Raw genomic sequence first — 13143 nt, 5'->3', positions numbered from 1 at the left:
AACCTCAAATTAAAATGTCCAAAACAGAATTCATCTTCCCACCCAAACCCTGTCCAACCACTGACTTTACCATCACTGTAGACAACACCACCAACCTTTTTGACTCACTAGCTCGTAACCTTGCCACTATAATCGACTCACTTCTTGTTCAACTCATACAGTCAGTCACCAAATCCTGTCAGTTCTACCTTACAACTTAGAATTTGCCTTTCCACTCCATCCAAACTGCTACCATGCTGATCCAAACACTTATTCTACCCGACCTTGTGAAGCAGCGTGGCTCAGTGGAAAGAGCCCGGCTTGGAAGTCAGATGTCATGGGTTCGAATCCTGGCTCCGCCACTTGTCAGCTGTGTGACTTTGGGCAAGTCACTTCACTTCTCTGTACCTCAGTTCCCTCATCTGTAAAATGGGGATTAAGACTGTGAGCCCCACGTGGGACAACCTGATCACCTTGTATCCCCCCCAGTGCTTAGAACAGTGCTTCGCACATAGTGTTTAACAAATGCCATCATTATTATTATTACAGTGCTCTGCACACAGAAAGCACACAACATTAGGCGTTCAATAAATGTGATTGAATAAATCTCCCTACATGATTTACCCCTACGGCCACTCCAGCACTTTTTTTAATGGTATCTGTTAAGTTCTTACTATGTGCCAGCACTGTACTAAGCACTGGGGTAGATCTAAAATAATCAGATTGAACACAGTCAATGGGAAGTCTTAATCCCCATTTTACAGAGGGGTAACTGAGGCACAGAGAAGTTAGGTGACTTGCCCAAGGTCAAACAGCAGACAAGTGCTCTGCAGACAGTAAGCACTCAATAAATATGATTGATTGATTGATTGATTGTATATATATTTGTACGTATTTATTACTCCATTTTTTATTTTACTTGTACATATTTATTCTATTTTATTTTGTTAATATGTTCTGTTTTGTTGTCTGTCTCCCCCTTCTAAACTGTGAGCCCGCTGTTGGGTAGGGACTGTCTCTATATGTTGCCAACTTGTACTTCCCAAGCACTTAGTACAGTGCTCTGCACACAGTAAGCGCTCAATAAATACGATTGAATGAATGAATGAATGATTGAAGTGGTGAAGTCAGGATTAGAACCCAGGTCCTCTGACTCCCAAGCCCAACTCTTTCAATTAGGCCACACTGCTTCTCAGACCTTCCCAGATGGAGCCCCCTTTTTCCTCACCTCCTCCCCATCCCCCCGGCCCTACCTTCTTCCCCTTCCCACATCACCTGTATATATATTTGTACAGATTTATTACACTATTTATTTTACTTGTACATATTTACATGTCTATTTATTTTGTTAATGATGTGTATATAGCTTTACTTCTATTTGTTCTGATGATTTTGACACTTGTCTACATGTTTTGTTTTGTTGTCTGTCTCCCCCTTCTAGACTGTGAGCCCGTTGTTGGGTAGGGACCGTCTCTATGTGTTGCTGACTTGTACTTCCCAAGTGCTTAGTACAGTGCTCTGCACACAGTAAGCGCTCCATAAATATGATTGAATGAATGAATGAGAATAGAAGGGGACCCAAACCCGAACCTTGAGGGACTCCCACAGTTAGATGGTGGAAGGCAGAAGAGAAGCCCACGAAAGAGACGGAGAATGAATGCCCAGAGAGATAGGAGGAGAACAAGGAGAGGACAGTGTCAGTGAAGCCAAGGTCAGACGCAGTTTCCAGGAGAATGGGGTGAACCATATTGTTGAAGCCAGCAGAAATGTCAGTCAATGAATCAATCACTAGTATCTTTGAACCACTACTGTGTTCAGAACACTGTTCTAAGCACTTGGGAGAGTACAATATAAAAGAGTTGGTAGACACATTCCCTGCCCACAAGCAGATTAGACTGAGGAGGATTAGGTAGGATGGTAGTTGTGTCCACAGTATTGACAAAGGTAGAGGGAGGAGAACATTTGGAAGGGATTATGAGTTCAGTTTTGGACATGTTGATCTTGAGGTGCTGGTGGAATGGATGAGATATTCATTCGATTGTATTTATTGAGCGCTTACTGTGTGCAGAGCACTGGACTAAGCGCTTGGGAAGAACAAGTTGGCATCATATAGAGATGGTCCCTAACCAACAACGGGCTCACAGTCTAGAAGCAGCATGGCTCAGTGGAAAGAGCATGGGCTTTGGAGTCAGAGGTCATGGGTTCAAATCCCAGCTCCGCCAACTATCAGCTGTGTGACTTTGGGCAAGTCACTCCACTTCTCTGTGCCCCAGTTCCCTCATCCGGAAAATGGGGATGAAGACCGCGAACCCCCCGGGGGACAACCCGATCACCCTGCAACCTCCCCAGCACCCAGAACAGCACCCTGAACACAGTAAGCGCCCAACAAATGCCATCATCACTATCTTTATTATTATTATTAGAGAAGCAGCATGGCTCAGTGGAAAGGGCACGGGCTTTGGAGTCAGAGGTCAAGGGTTCGAATTCCGGCTCCGCCACACGTCTGCTGTGTGACCTTGGGCAAGTCACTTAACTTCTCTGAGCTTCAGTTACCTCATCTGTAAAATGGGGATTAAGACTGTGAGCCCCACATGGGACAACTTGATCACCTTGTAACCCCCCCAGAGCTTAGAACAGTGCTTTGCACATAGTAAGCGTTAACAAATGCCATTGTCATTATTATTATTATTATTAGAAGGGGGAGACAGACAACAAAACAAAACATGCGGGCAGGTGTCATCAGAACAAATCGAACCAAAGCCAAATGCACATCATTAACAAAACAGAATAGCAAATATGTACAAGTAAAACAAATAGAGCAACAAATCTGTACAAACATATATACAGGTGCTCCTGGGACTCCATCTCCGAGAGAGATTTTCTTAGAACCCCAATACTCGTGGTCTGAGCCCCATTCCTGAAAGACCGACCACTCCGCGGGCAACCTCACACCCCACTCATTTCCAAACGGAGTCCACTCACCTCCTTTCGAGAGATGTGGGCTCCAAAGAGCAGTCCCCAAACCTCCAACCACAAACCTCTGGGCAGGGAGTGTGTGCTGAGGGAAGGGAGGCAACAGCACGGACCCTACGTCAATCTCTCTACGTTCATTCATTCATTCAATCAATCGTATTTACTGAGCGCTTACTGTGTGCAGAGCACTGCACCAAGTGCTTGGGAAGTACAGGTTGCCAACATACAGAGACGGCCCCTACCCAACGACGGGCTCACAGTCTAGAAGGGGGAGACAGACAACAAAATAAAACATGTAGACTGGTGTCAAGTCATCAGAACAAATGGAAGTAAAGCTAGATGCACATCATTAACAAAATAAATAGATTTTCAGCCATGGACAGGTGTCTGAGCCAATGAGGTTGATTTGGGGTCATCTGTGTATAGGTGGTATTTGAAACTGTGAGAGAGTTTGAGCTCCCCAAATTAGTGGAGAACAGAACTGATCTTTGAGGGTCTCACAGAGTAAGAGGGTGGGAGTCAGAAAGGGGAGCCAGAGAACGAGACCAAGAAAGAGAGGCCAGACAGGTAGGAGGAGAACCAGAAGAGGCTGTTGTCAGAGAAATCAAGATTACATAGTGTTTCCAGGAGATGGGGTGGTCCACAGGGTCAAAGGCTGCTGAGAGGTCAAGAAGGATTAGGGCAGAGTATTATTATTATAATTATTAAGTGCCATTGTGTCATTTCCCATTCATAGCGATTCCATAGATATACTTTCTCCAGATTGTCCTTTCCTCTGGCATAATCCGCAAGCTTTCTAATGGTTCTTCCATAATCGTCGTTACGGTCTCTATCCAACTACCTGCTGGTCTGCCTCTTTCTCATTTTCCCTGGAGTTTTTCTAGCATTAGTGTCTTATCCAGAAAATTAGTCCTCCTGATTATGCATCTAAAATATACTAATCTAAGTTGAGTTATTTGGCCTTTCAAAGACCATTTTGGCTTAATTTGCTCTAAAATCCATTTGTTTGTCTTTTGGGCAGCCCATGGTATTCGCAAAAGCCTTCTCCAGCACCACATTTCAAAAGAATCGATGTTCTTTCTATCCTGATTTTTTCACCATCCCGCTTTCGGATCCACACTTTGTCACTGGAAACACCACAGAATTGACAGTTTGTATTTTTGTGGCAATTGTTACATCAGCACATTCCGTGACATTTTCGAGGCTCTTCATAACAAATCTTCCTAACGTTTATTGAGGAGGTGGCCATTAATGACCTTGGAGCGAGCAGTTTCAATAGGCTGGTGACAGTGGAAGCATGATTGTATAGGGTCCAGGTGGGAGTTGGAGGAGAGGGAAGTGGAAGCAGTGGGAATAAACAACCCATTCGAGTACCATAGGACATGACTGGTGGTTGGGAAGGTTTTTAAGGATTAGAAACACATAGTTGTGTTAGAAAGCAGAGGGAAGGAACCTTTGGAGAGTGAGTGTTTTGAAGACGATGGTCAGGGAGGGAAGAAGGGTAGGTGTTAGGGGATGGTGTGCAAGGCGAAAGTGGAGGGTGCAAATTTTGATAGCAGAAAGTCTATCTAATAATAATAATAATCATGGCATTTATTAAGTGCTTACTATGTGCAAAGCACTGTTCTAAGCGCTGGGGAAGTTACAAGGTGATCAGGTTGTCCCACAGGGGGCTCACAGTCTTAATCCCTGTTTTACAAATGAGGTAACTGAGGCCCAGAGAAGTTAAGTGACCTGCCCAAAGTCACATAGCTGACAATTGGCGGAGCCAGGATTTGAACCCATGGCCACTGACTCCAAAGCCCGGGCTCTTTCCACTGAGCCACGCTTCTTCTCTAGATGAGGTGCTATCTCATCTTGAGAGCCAGCCAGGAAAAAATGAGAGAATAGTTAGGTGGGTAAGAGGGAGTTGGTGAGGTTTTGGGGGATTTGGGGATATTAATTAATTCATTCAATCATATTTATTGAGCGCTTACTGTGTGCAGAGCACTGTACTAAGTGCTTGGGAAGTACAAGTTGGCAACATATAGCTATAGACGGTCCCTACCCAACAGTTTAGAAGGGGGAGACAGACAACATGTGGACAGGTGTCAAGTCATCAGAAAAAATAGAAATAAAGCTAGATGCCCAGCATTAACAAAATAAATAGAATAGTAAATATGTACAAGTAAAATAAATAGAGTAATAAATCTGTACAAACATATACACAGGTGCTGTGGGGAGGGGAAGGAGTTAGGGCTGGGGGGATGGGGAGGACGAGAGGAAAAAGGGGGCTTAGTCTGGGAAGGCCTTCTGGAGGAGGTGAGCTCTCAGTAGCTTTGAAGGGAGGAAGAGAGCTAGCTTGACGGATGTGCGGAGGGAGGGCATTCCAGGCCAGGGGCAGCAGTGTTGCTGGGCAGAGAAGGCGGAGGTCTAACGGGTGAGGATGAATTTTAGGTGGATGAGGTCAACTGGATGCCTATGCCACAGTGCTCCATGCCTCTAGCACATGAGCAAAGAAATTGCACTAGAGAGGTGACATAAGACTAAGTGTTGATGGTGCAAGATTGATTGGTTAGACAGGGATGCAAGGGAGTTGAGGTAATAATATAATTGTGGTATTTGTTAAGCACTTACTGTAGTCAATCAGTCAATTGTATTTATTGAGTGCTTATGGTTTGCAGAGGTACTTTACTAAGCATTGGGAGAGTACAATATAACAGACACATTCCCTCCCACAATGAATTTACAGTCTAGAGGGGGAGATGGATAGTAATATAAATGAATAAAATTAAAGGATATATACATAAGTACTGTGGGGTCGGGAGTGGGGCTGGAAATAAAAGGAGCAAGTCAAAATGATGCAGAAGGTATAGGGAGAAAAGGAATTGAAGGCTTAGGCAGGGAAGACTTCTGGAGGAGATGTACCTCCAATAAGGTTTCGAAGGTTCAAAAAGGTTTTGAAGGTGGGGTGAATAATTGTCTGTTGGATATGAAGATGGAGGGTGTTCCAGGCCAGAGGTAGGATGTGGGCGAGAGGTCAGTGGTTAGATAGACGAGATCGAGGTACAATAAAAAGGCTGGCAAAAGCAGAGTGAAATTTGTGGGCTGGGTTGTAGTAGGAGACAAGATGAGGTGGGTGAGGGCAAGGTGATTGAGTGCTCTAAAGCTGATGGTAAGGAGTTTCTGTATGATTTGGAGGTGGATGGGCAATCACTGGAGGTTCTTGAAGAGCGGGGTAACATGGCCTGATGTTTTTGTAGAAAAATGATTTGGGCAGCACAGTGAAATGTAGACTGGAGTGGGGAGAGACAAGAGGCTGAGCGGTCAGCAAAGATGCAGGTGCAAAAATCAAAATGGGATAGGAGCAGCATGGCTCAATGGAAAGAGCACGGGCTTTGGAGTCGGAGGTCATGGGTTCAAATCCCAGCTCCGTGACTTGTCAGCTGTGTGACTTTGGGGAAGTCATTTAACTTCTCTTGGCCTCAGTTCCCTCATCTGGAAAATGGGGATGAAGACTGTGAACCCCCCCCCCGGAACAACCTGATCACCTTGTAACCTTCCCAGTGCTTAGAACAGTGCTTTGCACATAATAAGTGCTTAGTAAATGCTATCGTTATTATCAATGTGGTAGCAATTTGGGATGGAGAAGAAAGGGTAGATTTTACCAATGTGCAGGTCAAACTGACAGGATTTAATGATGGATTTAATATGTGGGTTGAGTAAAAGAAAGGAGTCAAGGACAACACCACAGTTTTGGGCTTGTGAGATGGGGAAGGATGGTGCCATTGTCTACAGTAATGGGAAAGTCAGGGGAAGGGCAGGGTTTGTGTGGGAAGTTAAGCAGTTCAGTTTTTGACATGTTTGAGGTGATGGCAGGATATCCAAGTAGAGATGTCTGAGGGCAGGAAGGAATGTGAGACTGAAGAGAGGAAAAGAGATCAGGGCTGGATGTGTAGATTTGGGAATCATCCGCATAGAGGTAGTAGTTGAAGCCATGTGAGTTAATGAGTTCTCCAAGGGAGTGGGTGTAAATGAAGACTAGATAGGGACCCAGAACTGAACGTTCAGGGACCCCTACAGTTAGGGGTTGGGAGGCAGAGGAGGAGACTGTGAAGGAGACTGAGTGGCCAGAGAGTTAGGAGAACCAGGAAAAAGCAGTGTCAGTGAAGCCGAGGTTTGGTAAGATTTCCAAGAGAAGTAGATGGCCTACAGTGTCGAAGCACCTGAGAGGTTAAGGAGGATTATAATGGAGTAGAGGTCATTGGATTTAGCAAGAAGGAGATCATTGGTGACCTTTTAGAGGGCAGTTTTGGTGGACTGTAGGGGATGGAAGCTAGATCGGAGGGGTAAAGAAAAATATTGGAGGAGAGGAACTTGAGACAGCAGGTGTAGACAACTTGCTCAAGGACTTTGGAGAGGAAGGGTAGAAGGGAGATGGGGTGATAACTGGAAGGAGCCATGGGGTCAAAGAAGGGTTTTTTTAGTATAGGAGAGACATGGGCGTGTTAGAAAGCAGTGGGGAAGAAGCCAAACCCTGTACTAAGGGCGTGCGTAGATATGAGATACTCAAGTTGGACACAGTCCCTGTCCCACATAAGGCTCACAGTTTAAGTAGAGAGGAGAACAGGTCTTGACTCCCCTGTTAAGGAAACTGAGGCACAGAAAAGTTAAGTGACTTACCCAAGGTCACAGAACAGGCAGGCGGCAGAGCTGGAATTAGAACACAGGTCCTCTGACTTGCAGGCCCGTGTTCTTATCACTAGGCTATGCCGCTTTTCTGTTTGGCATAGAGGTTGGAACTGAGGGTGTGGGTTTCAGCATCAAGCCAGGGGAGGTTGGGTAGGGAGTACAAAGGAGATGTTATGGTCTGGGATAGGTGGAGGGCGGGAAGGAGGAAGACCTCTGTGTGGGATGAGGCTAGTTTTGCGGGGAGGCTGTGCTTGTGAGAGCACAGGCAAGAATATTGTGGACAGAGAGTGGGGATTTCAAAGTCGTTGAGAAAAATCTCCAACATCCTAAAAATGATTTATTCTTCTTATTGTTATTATTGTTAATTCTTAGTACTTTTGAAACTCCTCACTCTCAGCCTTTATTGTTTTTTTCCATCAGTCTGCAGTATTCACACCGTTACCCATTTTGCTTTTTCTTGTTTCCACTACTTGTCATTCATATTTGTAAGTCTCCCTCATTGCATCTGATGCTCCTTAAGGATGGGGAAGATGTGACTTGCTTCAGCTGAATTCTCCTAAGGGCTTATTATAAGGCCTAGCTCACAGATGCTCAGGAAATATCATTGCTTGATCATTAGCCTGACATAAATTGAGGAAACGCACTTAAATATACACCAGGTAGCATTTGATATAATGGATTTTTCCAAATGTACCATACATAACTTGCTGCAGATAATGGCTTTCCAGTTAGTAGGTGGTAATATTGTCACATGCAGTTAAATTGCAGCCTGTGGCTCTAAGGACTGTCTCTTGTCTTATTTTATGCTGTCAAGTCGTTTCCGATCCATAGCAACTCCAAGGACGCATATCTCCCAAAACACCCCACTTCCATCTGCAATCATGCTGGTAGTGTATCCACAGAGTTTTCTCGGTAAAAGCGTGGCTCAGTGGAAAGAGCACAGGCTTTGGAGTCAGAGGTCAGGGGTTCAAATCCTGGCTCCGCCAATCGTCAGCTGTGTGACTTTGGGCAAGTCACTTACCTTCTCTGTGCCTCAGTTCCCTCATCTGTAAAATGGGGATTAAGACTGTGAGCCCCACGTGGGACAACCTGATCACCTTGTATCCCCCCAGCGCTTAGAACAGTGCTTCGCACATAGTAAGCGCTTAACAAATACCATCATTATTATTATTATTAAATATGGAAATGGTTTACCATTGCCGCCTTCTGTGCAGTAAATTGAGTCTCCACCCTCGCCTCTCTCCCACGCTGCTGCTGCCCAGCAGAGGTGAGTTTTGACTTGTAGCAGATTGCCTTCCACTCGCTAGCCACTGCCCAAGCCAGGAATGGAATGGGTATGCCTCTGCTGCCTCTCCCTCTGATAGCCAAGACTGGTAGAGTCCTGGAAACTCTCCAGGCGCCATCCTGAGAGGGGAAAGGACTGTGTCTAGGATCACTAACACCGCCATTTAACAATAATAATAATAATAAATGGTATTTTGTTAAATGCTTACTATGTGCCAGGAACTGTACTAAGCGCTGGGGTGGATATAAGCAAATCAGCAAATAAGCAAAGGATTGTCCCTGTCCCTGTCTCTGTCCCTGTCCCTGTCTCTGTCCCTGTCCCTGTCTCGTGTGGGGGCTCCTTATCCCTTCCCTCTTTGACAGAAACTGTCCTCCCAGCCTGAATTTAAGCCAGACCTATTTGATCATATGATCCCAGTACAAAAGAGCCTGTCTTCCCAACTAGATTGCAAGATCCTTGAGGGCAGGGACTATGTGTTCCAACTCTATTACACTTTATTCACCAAAGTACTTAATACAGTGCTCTGTACAAAATAAGCACTTAATAAATACCACTGGTTCACTGATTAATTCATCTCTATGCTGATGACACCCAAATCTACATCTCTGCCCCTGCTCTTTCCCCCTCCCTCCAGGCTCGCATCTCCTCCTGCCTTCAGGACATCTCCATCTGGATGTCTGCCTGCCACCTAAAAGGCAACATGTCCAAGACTGAACTCCTTGTCTTCCCTCCCAAACCCTGCCCGCTCCCTGACTTTCCCATCTCTGTTGACGGCACTACCATCCTTCCCATCTCACAAGCCCGCAAACTTGGTGTCATCCTCGACTCAGCTCTCTCATTCACCCCTCACATCCAAGCCATCACCAAAACCTGCTGGTCTCAGCTCCACAACATTGCCAAGATCCACCCTTTCCTCTCCATCCAAACCGCTACCCTGCTCGTTCAAGCTCTCATCCTATCCCATCTGGACTACTGCATCAGTCTTCTCTCAGATCTCCCATCCTCGTGTCTCTCCCCACTTCAATCCATACTTCATGCTGCTGCCCGGATTGTCTTTGTCCAGAAATGCTCTGGGCATGTGACTCCCCTCCTCAAAAATCTCCAGTGGCTACCAATCAATCTGCGCTTCAGGCAGAAACTCCTCACACTGGGCTTCAAGGCTCTCCATCACCTCGCCCCCTCCTACCTCACCTCCCTTTTCTCTTTCTACAGCCCAGCCCGCACCCTCCGCTCCCCTGCCACTAATCTTAATTAGTATTAAGGCTAAGGAGGCCTTCCCAGACTGAGCCCCTTCCTTCCTCTCCCCCTCATCCCCCTCTCCATCCCCACATCTTACCTCCTTCCCTTCCCCACAGCACCTGCATATATGTATATGTTTGTACATATTTATTACTCTATTTATTTATTTATTTATTTTGCCTGTACATATCTATTCTATTTTATTTTGTTAGTATGTTTGGTTTTGTTCTCTGTCACCCTCTTTTAGACTGTGAGCCCACTGTTGGGTAGGGACTGTCTCTATATGTTGCCAACCTGTACTTCCCAAGCGCTTAGTACAGTGCTCTGCACACAGTAAGCGCTCAATAAATACGATTGATTGATAATCTCCTCACCGTGCCTCATTCTCGCCTGTCCCGCCATCGATCCCCGGCCCACATCATCCCCCGGGCCTGGAATGCCCTCCCTCTGCCCATCCGCCAAGCTAGCTTTCTTCCTCCCTTCAAGGCCCTACTGAGACCTCACCTCCTCCAGGAAGCCTTCCCAGACTGAGCCCCTTCCTTCCTCTCCCCCTCGTCCTCCTCTCCATCCCCCTCATCTTACCTCCTTCCCTTCCCCACAGCACCTGTTTAGACTGTGAGCCCACTGTTGGGTAGGGACTGTCTCTATACGTTGCCAACTTGTACTTCCCAAGTGCTTAGTACAGTGCTCTGCACACAGTAAGCGCTCAATAAATACGAATGATTGATTGATTGATTGATCCAATCCATCACCAAAACCTGCCAGTCTTACCTCTGCAACATTGTCAAGATCCGCCCTTTCCTCTCCATCCAAACCGCTACTCTGCTCGTTCAATCTCTCATCCTATCCTGACTGGATTACTGCATCAGCCTCCTCTCTGATCTCCCATCCTCCTGTTTCTCCCCACTTCAATCCATACTTCACGCCGCTGCCTGGATTTTCTTTGTCCAGAAATGCTCTGGGCATGTTACTCCCCTCCTCAAAAATCTCCAGTGGCTACCAATCAACCTACAAATCAGCCAAAAACTCCTCACTCTCGGCTTCAAGGCTGGCTATCACTTCACCCCCAACTACCTCACCTCCCTTCTCTCCTTCTACAGCCCAGCCTGCACCCTCCACTCCTCTGATGCAGCTAACATCCTCACTGGGCCTTGTTCTTGCCTGTCCCACCAGCGACCCCCAGCCCACGTCCTCCCCCTGGCCTGGAATGCCTTCCCTCCACACATCCGCCAAGCTAGCTCTCTTCCTCCCTTCAAAGCCCTACTGAGAGCTCACCTCCTCCAGGAGGCCTTCCCAGATTGAGCCCCCTCCTTCCTCTCCCCCTCTTTCCCCTCCCCATCCCCCCTGCCTTACCTCCTTCCCCTCCCCACAGCACCTGTATATATGTTTGTACGTATTCATTACTCTATTTTATTTGTACATATTTATTCTATTTATTTTATTTTGTTAATATGTTTTGTTTTGTTCTCTGTCTCCCCCTTCTAGACTGTGAGCCCGCTGTTGGGTAGGGACCATCTCTATATGTTGCCAACTTGTACTTCCCAAGTGCTTACTACAGTGCTCTGCACACAGTAAGCACTCAGTAAATATGATTGAATGAATGAATGCTGAGGTAGAGTCAAGGTTTTCAGATCGGACACAATCTGTATCCCACTTCAGGCTCAAAAACTATCTTATCAATCCCCATTTTCAGATAAAGAAACAGAAGCCCTAAGAGTTTAAGTAACTTTCTGTAAGTCAAACAGGAGACCAATAACAGAGCTGGGAAAAGAACCCAGGCCTACAGACGTCCCCTGCCATGCTCTTTTCACTGGGCCATGTTTTATTGTGGGAAGACCTCTTGGATGAGTGGTGATTTCTGAAAGATTGTGAAGATGCGGGGAGCTGTGGTGTGGCGGACAGAAAAGGAGGAGATGGAGTTATTTTACAAGACAGATGGAGAGTTTCACCCCTTGCCTCGATTACATGATTGCAGCAGGCAGGGAACAGGGTGGAACTCATCGTTCTGACCTTAAATTAGTCTGTGTAGTTTCACCATCAGGGTAACTTCCCTGGTGAAGGCCTGGGACTAGCCTTCACCAGGAAAGGAAAGAGGAAAATGCTAGGTGAGTCTTTGGTAATAACAGGGATTTAGTTGGGAAAGTTAGTGGGAGAGTGAATGATTTGACAGGGCCCCTCATGCCTACTTCTTCTTCTACTTAAAATGCAGTAACAGTTTTTCACCCATTAATCAATCAATTGTATTGATTGAGAGCTTACTACGTGCAGAGCACTGTATTCAACTTTTGGAAGAGTACAACAGTACAATATGACAAAGTTGGTAGACAAGTTCCCTTCCCACTCCACAGGTCTACTAAACTACTGATATATTTATCGTGAATAAGACATTGCATTTTCATTATTTAATTCACTTAAAATATGGATGTGGCAGCAAAATAGGTCTAGAAGTGCCAGACCCTGGTGAGTGAAGGCTAAGGCAGGCCTGATGCGGATTCTAAAATAGACTTTGTGGTTTAGCATTCAGGGTGTGCTCTCTACGATCAGCTTATTTTCTGAACCACATTCCCTAGAGCTCATTCAGCGAATGAGTTTTGTACCCGGCAAAGGTTGATTTTCAATGTGCGTATTCTTTAGTCGAGGCATTTTTCTTAAAGCTTGCCTGCGTTTAGCACTCAGGTCACATACTGTTATCTGTGTTGTTATTGACTTCGTTTAGAAATACTGTCATTTCACCTAGACACAAAATATTCATTAATGAAGAGTCCCCACGTTACATTTATTTCTGTAATCTGTTCTGCTTGTGATGACGAAAATGACAAGCAGGGAGTGATCATTGAAGCATATTTGCAATACCTTTAAGCATTGGAATACCAATTAAACCCTTGCTATGTGGGTAGCATATGGATTTGGTCTGTTCTGGGAAAAAGTACTGTCTCTGTTTTTACCAGACATTGGAGAAACCGGTTCACATAATGAAATAAAAACTTGCATTCCCT

General features: G+C 45.7%; 1 protein-coding gene and 1 non-coding gene across 2 annotated transcripts in view; both read right to left on the bottom strand.

The window, feature by feature from the left end:
- AK5 (adenylate kinase 5) overlaps nt 1–13143 on the bottom strand; it is a 336353-nt gene that overhangs the window by 240518 nt on the left and 82692 nt on the right. The window lies entirely within an intron of this gene.
- On the bottom strand, nt 8901–9037 carry LOC119927681. The gene has a single exon (XR_005450661.1). It is a non-coding gene; the product is annotated as a small nucleolar RNA SNORA7 (small nucleolar RNA).

Source organism: Tachyglossus aculeatus, chromosome 4, assembly GCF_015852505.1.
Source record: "Tachyglossus aculeatus isolate mTacAcu1 chromosome 4, mTacAcu1.pri, whole genome shotgun sequence".
Taxonomy (NCBI): domain Eukaryota; kingdom Metazoa; phylum Chordata; class Mammalia; order Monotremata; family Tachyglossidae; genus Tachyglossus; species Tachyglossus aculeatus.
The sequence above is the reverse complement of the archived record's forward strand: the minus strand, read 5'-3'. Positions and strand labels throughout refer to the sequence as shown.